Below are 9860 nucleotides of genomic sequence, written 5' to 3'. Positions count from 1 at the left end.
CGCCACCAGCTAGGGAGCCGTTACATAGTTTCAAAAGCACTGATGAACATAAACTGCAGAACTCGGAGATTAATTATCACCTAATGGTAATCATACAGGAATTCTAGTTTCAAATATTTCAGACTCCAACAACCAGAGCAACCTAAGGGTTTCCAACACTTGACGCAAGCAATAAGGTTTTAAGTAAGTATCAGACATCCATCTAGCACAGAGCTATTAATATTACGCTGTCTAGATACAAATGAACACAGATGACCTGAGAAAGCAAAAACAAGAGCACACTTCTAATTCTGCTGTGGTGGCACACAGATTTGTATTTGCTTTGTTCCTGTGGAGAGCTACGCAAGGAAGAGCATTTGAGAAGACAGCTGAATATGATTAAAGGATAAGGTAAAAGAAAGGAGCACCTATACTCCTGTTATCTGAATGATATTTTCTGAAAGCATTAAATAGAACTTATTGCAGGATTTGTCCAGAAAATTCAGTGGAATCTCACAGCAACATACAACTAAAACTTCTGTTCACTCCAAAACAAGCAAACAGAAAGCAAAAAAAAACAAAACCACAAAAAAACCACAAAGCCCAGAAAGAATAACATCAAAACAGTTCATGTGTTGCTTTGATGATACATAATCCCCATCTCCTCAGACTGCATTCACTCATTTGTCCCATTAAGTTTACAGTAAGCAATTTGAAAAGATGATCTGAACTGACAGCAACTACATCGCATAAATTGATGATGCTGTACTTCAGAGCGTAACGTGTACACATCTGAAAGGCATATGCAGAAGACAGAGGCTCCTTTAGCTCAACATTCAATAGTTCTGTGAATGCCCAGTGGCAGTTTTGTTTTACTTACTGTACTAATAAATAAAAACATTGGGGCTGAATGATTACCTGTGGATATGGTAAAGAAACTGGTGCTTTTGTAAATCATATGGCCCCGTTTAACTGCTGAGGCAGTACTGAATGGTACTGATACTGACTCTTGCATGCTGCTAAATTATTCACATGCCCTCACCGTTCTCCATTTTAGTAGAAATATCTGCACAGCCATACTAGTCATCATCATCATCCTACTCTTAGGCACAGCTCCTTTCCCCACATGGTGTCATACTTAAATACAAACAATTTCCTCACACTGGCTTCGCTTCTGTCTGAAACATTCACATATCTAGGCACCCATTAAGAGAAAAATCAGAATTCTTTCACTTCTGCATACTTTTAGTGGTAACAATGGAATATGGTAGGTCCTGGTGCAATAGTTTATATTTGATAGCACGTGTTGTATTTTAGAAAAGGATCCGAATCTACTGAGTGCATCAGTTACGTTTTAAAATAGTATGAATGAGAGTAAAAATGGAACTGATCCTGCACATATTTTTACGTCAATGGTTGTGTATAACCAAGATGTTATAATCACAATATAATTGTGTATAATCAATAGATATCAAGATGTTATAATTGCAATATAGTCAAGAGAGTAAGGCAAAGCAGACAACGATCACAAAAAGAGAATAAGTGGAAGAGCTTACCCTTCAGTTGAGCTCACCAAAAGACACCAAAAGAGGGGATCTCCAGAAGAGATCCTTCCCCTCTGGTAGCCAGCTCTTAAATAGGTGTAGGAGGGGTGGAGCCAGGCTCCACCCATTCCAGCAGCACAGGTGAATTGCCTTCAGCTGTGCTCCTCTGGCTGACTCAAGGCTCACCTCAGGTGATCAATCAGAGGTTCAGGCCGTGACTCAGCACTTCCCATACAGGTTGTCATAATTTATAATAAAAACAAAAAAAAAAAAATTAGTGAAATTAGAATGCAACATGAACATCAAGGAAAACATTGCAAGAATAGCATTCAGTTGTAGAAATACCTTCTGAGAGCTGTACAAAAATTATCCATCTCTTGGCCTCTTTCATAACAGGCTAGATAAGCTCCAGAAGACCCATTATAGAAGGGCAGAGGAATCCTTTATCAGGTCATGGGAGTAGGCTGATGTGATCCAGCCACACCAATCTTTTCTACTGTTCATGGAAGCAGTACTATGATGATCCTGTAAAGGCAAAGTTACTGATGTAAGCGTATTGTTGGTACAGCAATTAATGCATAGATAGTCAGCTCTGACATTTCTTCTCATTCAAGTTTCTGACAGGCTGCTCCCCTACAACATTTGGCAAATGACCCCATCTTGATCAGAAGGTAATTTATTGCACACTGGATTTCAGCAGGTGTGATCACTGAAAATGACAGCTCAGGCTACAACTTGGGGAAATAATAGAAACAGCAGCATATTTATAATTATGGATGAAAATGACATATCTGATGTAAATATTTGCAAGAAGGTTTTGTTTGTTTGACTTTAAATTGCCAATGGCTGATAAACTGAGGGTCCAACACCCTCAACAACCACAGCGTGGAGATGGACAACCTCCTAATCCCACAGGCAGCTCACTACTCCAGTAGACTGAGTTTTTAAGATACTAAGTAAGAATTCTTCTGTTGAGTCAGACTTAGACTCTACACTGCAACCCAGCACAGATTTTAATTAGCTCATTTGGGCAGTGCTAGCAATGCACATGTGACAGCATGGACTGCAAACGTTATGTAAGAAGCTGAATAAATCCTTAGCAAACTAGCCCAGGACGGCTGCAACGGATTTAACAGCAGCTTTGCAGCATAAGCACATTTGCAGAAGCCTGGCTTTGGAAACACACTGACTAGCTCAGAGCGTCAGCCTAGACTGAGTGCCACATAAAGTAGAAGCCACCTGTAAGCAAGAGATACTTCATAGCTTTAAAAAAAAAGAAAAAGAGTGTCAACAGATGCTTATGCCAATTACTTGTTAGAATACTGTTGAGTCACTTCCCACGCACAATCCCCATCTTGTATTTAGGGTATCCCCACTCCTAACACAACTGATTTCAGAGGCCCAATTAGCACTGTGCAAGTGAAAACCATTGCATTGCCATTAAGTGCACAGCAGTAGCTGATTCAAGCTTATTTGCTGTGAGGAAAAAATAGACTTGCATAAATGTTGCTACAGAGCTTTACACCTCCCAGACACACCAAAGTTTTGAAGATAGAAGCCCTTATAAAAGTATGAGTAGATTTTGCAAGCTATGGTTTTCAAATAACGCAATTAGTTGGTGCTATGGCCTCACAATAAATTTACCAGGAGACAAAAATGGATTTCCTGTTGACCCTTTCTAAATCTTTAAACAAATATCTGTCATCTTTTCCAGCAAACTTGAAAGAAACTTGTTCCTTTTTTCTATTGCACCAACTAAAACATGTATAACCAAAGGCAAAATACATTCAACAAGATATAGACAAACCCAGAGCATGGTCCAGATGCTATTAGTCAAACTGAAGGTTTGGTGTAAACAATCCTGTTTTATATGGATAGCCTAGAATTTAATAAAAGCAAAGGACAGCATTTTTCTTTAAAATCTCAATCTTCTGGATATCTACAACAAAAAGCAGACACAAAAACCACTTGAAGACTTCTGTCCACTTGCCCCTGTTAAGAAAAGACAGAAAAATAAACAGTGATATGACTGAGAAGAATTAAAAAATCCTAGAGCATGACATTACCAAAAACATCTGTAGACACTTTGCAGAGAGGACTCCCACTGGTATTACTCAGTTGATGGCAGACAAAATCAATAGATAGTTCTCTAAAAAGCTGAATGTCTGATGGATCTAGCTTACAAGTCAAAAGAACAAGGGCTTTTCTTTAATTGCTATAAAATTAGCCTACACCTTTTCTGTAGAAAAGCCTATAAACAAAACTGTCTTGAGTATTCTTAGCAATTTAACTAACACCAGAGGGGAAAATGAGGTCCAATTACTTTTGCTACCAGAGTGTGAAGGGCAAAACCAGAATGAAGAGCTATGGTAAACATTAAACAGGAGCAAAATACAAGATTTTTATCATCTTGTTTTATTCATCCAACTATTGCTATCACCCTACATATCCTGAAAAGTCTCAGCAGCAGTCTCAGTCACTATAACCATTTACAGCCCTAACATAAAGCCAAGCAGGCAGCCATGCTCAATTTTGCCTGTGCCTGAAGTTAGTGTTGGGCGTAAGCAGAAGGAAAAGAACTGACAGAACCACTATATTAATGAAATAAATTAAAGAAAGGAGGCAGGGGAATAAGAAAGAACAGCAATTAGAAAACAGACATGAAACTCTGAGCCTTACCTTTTGGAATAATTAAGCAGTACATTTGTTGTACACACTCGGGCTCCAATAAAGTCAGTATCAAACTTCAACTGAGCCTAAAAAGAGGCAAGATTTCTGATTCTTTCAAAACTTCCTACATGTACCTTCCTTCCTATCAAATATAAGCTGTTCCTTCGCTGGAACAGGTTGCCTAGAGAAACTGTGGATTCCCCATCACTGCAGGCACTCAAAGCCAGGACGGATGAGGCCATGGGCAGCTCTGATCTGTTCTGCCTTGGTGGGGCCTCACCTGGAGTCCATCTCAACTGTGTCCAGTTCTGGGCTCCCCAGTACAAAAAAGACAGGCATCTCTTGGAAAGAGTCCATCGGAGGGCCACGTGAAGGGCCTGGAGCATCTCTCCTATGAGGAAAGGCTGAGTGAACTGGGTCTGTTCAGCCTTGAGAAAAGAAGACTGAGAGGGGACCTGATCCAGGTCTATAAGTCTCTAAGGTGTAGGGTGCAGAGTGGTGAGGCCAGACTGTTTTCAGCAGCGTGGAGACAGGACAAGGGGAAACGGACACAAGCTGCAGCATAGAAAGGTCCACACAAATGTGCGCAAGAACTTCTTCACAGTGAGGGTGATGGAGAACTGGAACAGGCTGCCCAGGGGGGTTGTGGAGTCTCCTTCTCTGGAGATGTTCAAGACCTGCCTGGATGCCTACCTGTGCGACCTGCTGTAGGGAAACTGCTTTGGCAGGGGGATTGGACTCGATGATCTCTGGAGGTCCCTTCCAACCCCTATGATTCTGTGATCTGGTCTGGGACAGCCCTGCCCATGGCAGGGGCTTGGAACTACGTGATTTTTAAGGTCCCTTCCAACCTAAGCCATTCTGTGATTCTACATTAAGGCCAGATACAGCTGACTTTGAAGACAATCCTAAGAATTCAAGGTCAGAACAGTGCAACACAACCTAGCAAATGCCCATTCACCGGTAGTCACGCACCAGGTCTTTCAGAAATAAAATTTCAGTGACTGCGTGCCATCCTGTAACTCCAAGCAGCCACTAAACAGACATCTAAAACAAGCTTACGCATCACAGCAGCTGTGCAAAACAGCCACAATACATTAGGAAATTTTTAGTGCTTAAAAGAGAGACAAGAATTCAGAAATAGCACTCCTTCCACTTCAGTACGCTAATATGCAGTTGTCTCAGGAGAGACAGAGTACTTACCTCAAGGCACTCACAGAAGAAAGTAGCTATCTGAAAAACATGGAAATAGTAAAGAAACATCTTACCTCAAACACTGCCCAGCACTCGGCTTAGTTACAGCTGCTACGTAATCTGCTTGGAACAGATTAACAGTCCTTTCAAAGTGTTAAATTCAGTATGCTAGCATCACTCATGCTTACCCATTACTTGAAACGAAGGCAGAGAAACACAAATGAGCTGAACAAGAGAGGCATGTGTAGGCAGCATGAGATCCATGTCAGACAGAAGGTAGGTTCTTGTTTTCATTTGTTCTATGGATAGTTGGTCACCTGCTGGGAGAACAGGTTTTATTCCTTACACCTGTGGCCTGAGTTTAACACTCCTCACACCCCCACCCTACTCTAGACAAACAATATAGCTGTGAGATGGCTGTCTTCAGAAGATATGTGCTATGTTATACAGGTTTCGGGTTGTTGTTGTTTTTTTTCCTTCCTATTTCTGATATCATTCTGAGAGTATTTCTAGATTTCTCTTTCCAGCCCCATATAGGAGAGTTTCTTGCAATTAAAAAAAATATTACTTCTGTTTCATAAGTTTTCTTCAATAGCTTCCTTTTACATTATGCTATTCTACTTTCTAACTAATATTTCTAAGCAGGCTGCGAGATGTTTCCTATTTACCTTGAGCAAATGCATATTCTAATTTGAGCTGAAAACATCATTTTCCAATGAAAACAGTCCCATTAAGTCAGTGTTCTCACAGGGCGCTGTGGAGAAGATAAATAAAAGAAACTCAAAGAACAGTAAAAGGCACTCTAAAAGCTCACCAAACAGCAGAATAAAACTGAGATCACAGTCAGGATTTGGTTTTGGTCCTAAAGCACCAGGAGAATGGCTCAAATGTTTCTGAGGCCTCATAAAACATAGCTACTTCAGTAAAACATGTGAAAGCAAGCTAAGATGTTAGGAACCAAATCTCCATGGTTTAGTACTGCTCACAAGGGTGAAGTCCCATACTTGCAGGCAATTAGCAGCAGTTTTATTTCATGTGAATACAGCCAAGGCGAGTGTGTTCAAGGGATGGCCCATAGCACCTCTGCATGGTGACCAATTCTCTCCTTTCCCAGATGAAGCTGCATAAAACAGCGGAGATTGAGATGTACATTCTGATTTTCGATGGTTTTTATATTCTAGGTAAACATTTACACATCTGCAAAGAGGCTGTAAAAACCTACTGGAGCAGCATAATTACTTTACAAAAACTCTGTGGAAAGGCAGTTGGCTATCACCTGGGAATAAGAAATTTGGTTGTTTATGCCTCAGCATTTGTTTCTAGATCCTGTCACATGTTGCCTGGTGAAGATCTAGGGAATTTCTGCACCACGGAAAAATAGCACGAACAGCTCAGAGAGTTTTCTAACCTAGACAGCTGCATAATACTTCCCTCTAAAGCACAGGGCAAACAACTGGCTGCCTCTTCCTTGCACCTCAAGGCAGTGTGAAGGGGGAACAGTGTACATTATCACCTCCTTGGTTTTGAAGTAGCCACACTGTCTTCTCAGAGTGGAAAATCTCCATTTACAGTGCTTGCAAGAACTCAGTGGGCCCTCCTGCAGTGCCAGAGAGCACAAGGAACTGCTATGGTTCCCAAACAGCTGCCTTCCACAGGTGGAGGAAATTACTAAGCCTGTTGTACAGCAGCTGCCACTGATTTAGGTCACAGGATTTCTCTCCCACTGTGTGTTACGGTCTGTGAGCCTCACTGAGTCCCAAACTCCCTGTAAGATGCAAATCCCTGCTTTTTATCATACTTTGATTCTGAAAGCAGCAGCTGTTCTTTTATTTATAGTCGAGTCCAGGCTCAGAAAGGTCACCCATTTCTTGCCTATTTGACGAAGGCTCTACACTCCCCATTACTGCTGACCTCAGCAGGACTGCAGCTCTTCAGGTGAGGCTCTGTTCAGCTGGGAATCATTTTGCATCTTTTCAGTACAGCTCTCAGGTTTCTTAAAACTGCATCCCATTGCTTATCTTTTCTCCTGTATGTCTGACAGCATACTTCACACTTCTATATCTCTCACCTAAGAGCTATGAATAAAACAGTTTTATGACCGTATGACTTAGTTTCACCTATGACTGAAGTCAAAAGCCTCTACAGGGAAGTGGTCCAATTAGCAGGTACATATACAGTTTCTTACTGTTAACGTTTTGGGACACTTTTCAGATTTGTCTGAAAAATAGTCATGTGGCAATATCATCAAGTAGCATCTTACTGTACAGTTGAAACACAGCAGTTTTTCAGAATGTTGTCATGTATTCCTCCTTATTGCAAACTTTGTTCCACTGGTAACAGCTCTGAGAATTTCATACAACCTCATGAAGTAGTTAGAACAACTGTTTGCAGTTGCAGACTTACGGTTTAAATGTAAGCTTTCAAGCAGGGAGTCCTTGAGTGGATGGGCACTGCAGACTGGCTATTTCTGATGCACTTAATAACAGTGTACCTCACCTGTCTTATATTACTGCTGTTCATACCTCAGCAGCAGGCTCTCAGAAGACACTGTGGTGTGTACACAACGGGATACAAAGCAGAAAGTCATTTCACTGGTCAGAAAAATTCTCAATATTAAGGATTTTTTTTGCATGTAGAAACCCGTGTCCAAGGCTGGCAGCACAGCTCTGAACTAGCTTCTGTAGCACATCCCTTTCCAAATGTTTTAAATCTAAGATCTCTGCAGAAAAACAAAAATAATCGCACATTCTTAGTAATAAGATATGTTGTTAACACAACCGATAGGACAAGTTTTTAAAGTCTTTAAAATTAAGAATGGGTTCTGAATCCCTCCTTTCATTTTGATGTGAAGAGTTTTATGTTGCCACTGAAAGTCATGAGCTGGCCTGGAACTTATGCCAGAGCTACTATCTGTAACAAATGGCATAACCTTCATCAGCCTCAGCCTCTAGGCTTTGTGCACTAGGGTTCATAATGCAGCAGATCATGAAAGATCATTACATTAGTTGGTTTAGGTGCACAAGCAGGCTGTAAAACGTCTATGAAAAGCAAAGTAATCCCAGACAGAATACCTTACAGCCACAGTCAGCTTTCTTGGTTATCTCTGTGTAGTAGGATTTTGCAGGCAGAAATGTTTCCATGTACTTGCTGGACCCAGGCTCTTCTCTGTCTTCTGCTAAATGCTGACTCCTCTGTATACATAGCTTTTCCATAGAAGTCAGCGCTGTCCCTGGCTGACTGACTGCTCGCCACCACCTGTGTCAACTTCCTGCCTCCTCATCTGCTGTATCTCTGCTCACTGCCAAGAGCTCTGATCACAGTAAAGCTCCCTCTTTGCAGTACCATTGCCTACAGTAGGCTGGTTATGTGTAGGAAGTCACGTTTCTACACGTTAGTATCTCCATCCATAGTGCCTTACACCCAGGTAAGTTTTTTTTCCCCATTGTAAGGGAACTATTAGGTCACAGCCCAAGCTCATGATAACTGAACACCTGGTGGAGTGGCTGGCTCAAGGAGCACAGGTGCAAGCAATTTACCTGTGCTTCCCACATGACCAGAAGGGGGGACCCTGGGTCCACTCCTTCCCAGCTTGTTTAAGGGCAAGCCACTAAAGGAAGAATATCTCCCAAATAAAGCTTGCTCCCTGACACGGAGTGTTATGTTGAAGAGATCCTATGACCAGATGGGAGAGTTAACTTTTTCCTGTATGCGATTATTGATGTTCCCAATCATACTTTGCCTAGAATCACAAAGAATTTATCAGAAGCAATTTTGCTGCTTCTAAGAACCAATGTCTGTATAATGAATGGGAATAGGCATGAGCTGAAATCTGTAGCATAGGAAACACTGACCTAGGCTTCGTAACACACTACTGCCTGTCCCTAGCCATACACACCAGAGAACGCTGCAGTCATCTGATCACGCTTTTCTGAATAGTCTTCTGCATGCTACCACAATTCAACTTCTCCTAGTTTTGAACCTCTACGCAAAAGATCAGGGACACCTCAAGCATACAGTTTATTAAACACAATCCCTTCTTCACCGCACTGAAATGCCCATGAAGAACAAGAGCTGAGCTAATAGTCTGATCATCTCACCAGCCACGTATGCCCACTGCAGTACAGCCGCACAAGTCTCTGGTACCCTGCTGAATAAAATCCTTGCTAGCACATCCGTAGGGAATACCTTCCCGATATTTAAAGCTATGGTGTAATGGATCCTACCTTTGAAAGGTCAGCACTGGGGAAGTAGATGATCATCTGCAGTCCTTAATAGCCCTGCTTTTTTAGTTATTCCGAGTTCCGAAATACTTATTTTCAGCTCAACAATAATTTAAGTAATATGCAGTTGAAAGTAAACCACTTTAATCATCCTTGATATATAACAACAAACAAAATCCACATAATGCATTTATTTTTGTTTCAGGTGCTAACTCTCAGAACAGGTAAAATGTTAAAGTCAAGTATGAACTCT

General features: G+C 41.3%; 1 long non-coding RNA gene across 3 annotated transcripts; it reads right to left on the bottom strand.

The window, feature by feature from the left end:
- Nucleotides 1–2025: 2025 nt before the first annotated feature.
- On the bottom strand, nt 2026–8495 carry LOC122180544. Of its 3 annotated transcripts, none has more exons than XR_006179144.1 (6): nt 8464–8495; nt 6056–6141; nt 5576–5704; nt 5397–5426; nt 4203–4279; nt 2026–2048 (listed from the first exon to the last, which is right to left on the bottom strand). It is a non-coding gene; the product is annotated as an uncharacterized LOC122180544 (long non-coding RNA). The 3 variants fall into 3 exon arrangements; XR_006179140.1 differs by lacking the exon at nt 2026–2048 and adding an exon at nt 3446–3515; XR_006179141.1 differs by lacking the exons at nt 2026–2048; nt 8464–8495 and adding an exon at nt 3446–3515 and having other exon boundaries at nt 5576–5707; nt 6056–6078.
- Nucleotides 8496–9860: the final 1365 nt, after the last annotated feature.

The sequence above is a fragment of the Lagopus leucura genome, unplaced genomic scaffold (genome assembly GCF_019238085.1).
Source record: "Lagopus leucura isolate 7727_CA_CO unplaced genomic scaffold, USGS_WTPT01 Super-Scaffold_1, whole genome shotgun sequence".
NCBI classification, from domain to species: Eukaryota; Metazoa; Chordata; class Aves; order Galliformes; family Phasianidae; genus Lagopus; species Lagopus leucura.
This window is presented reverse-complemented; position numbering and strand designations above follow the sequence as displayed.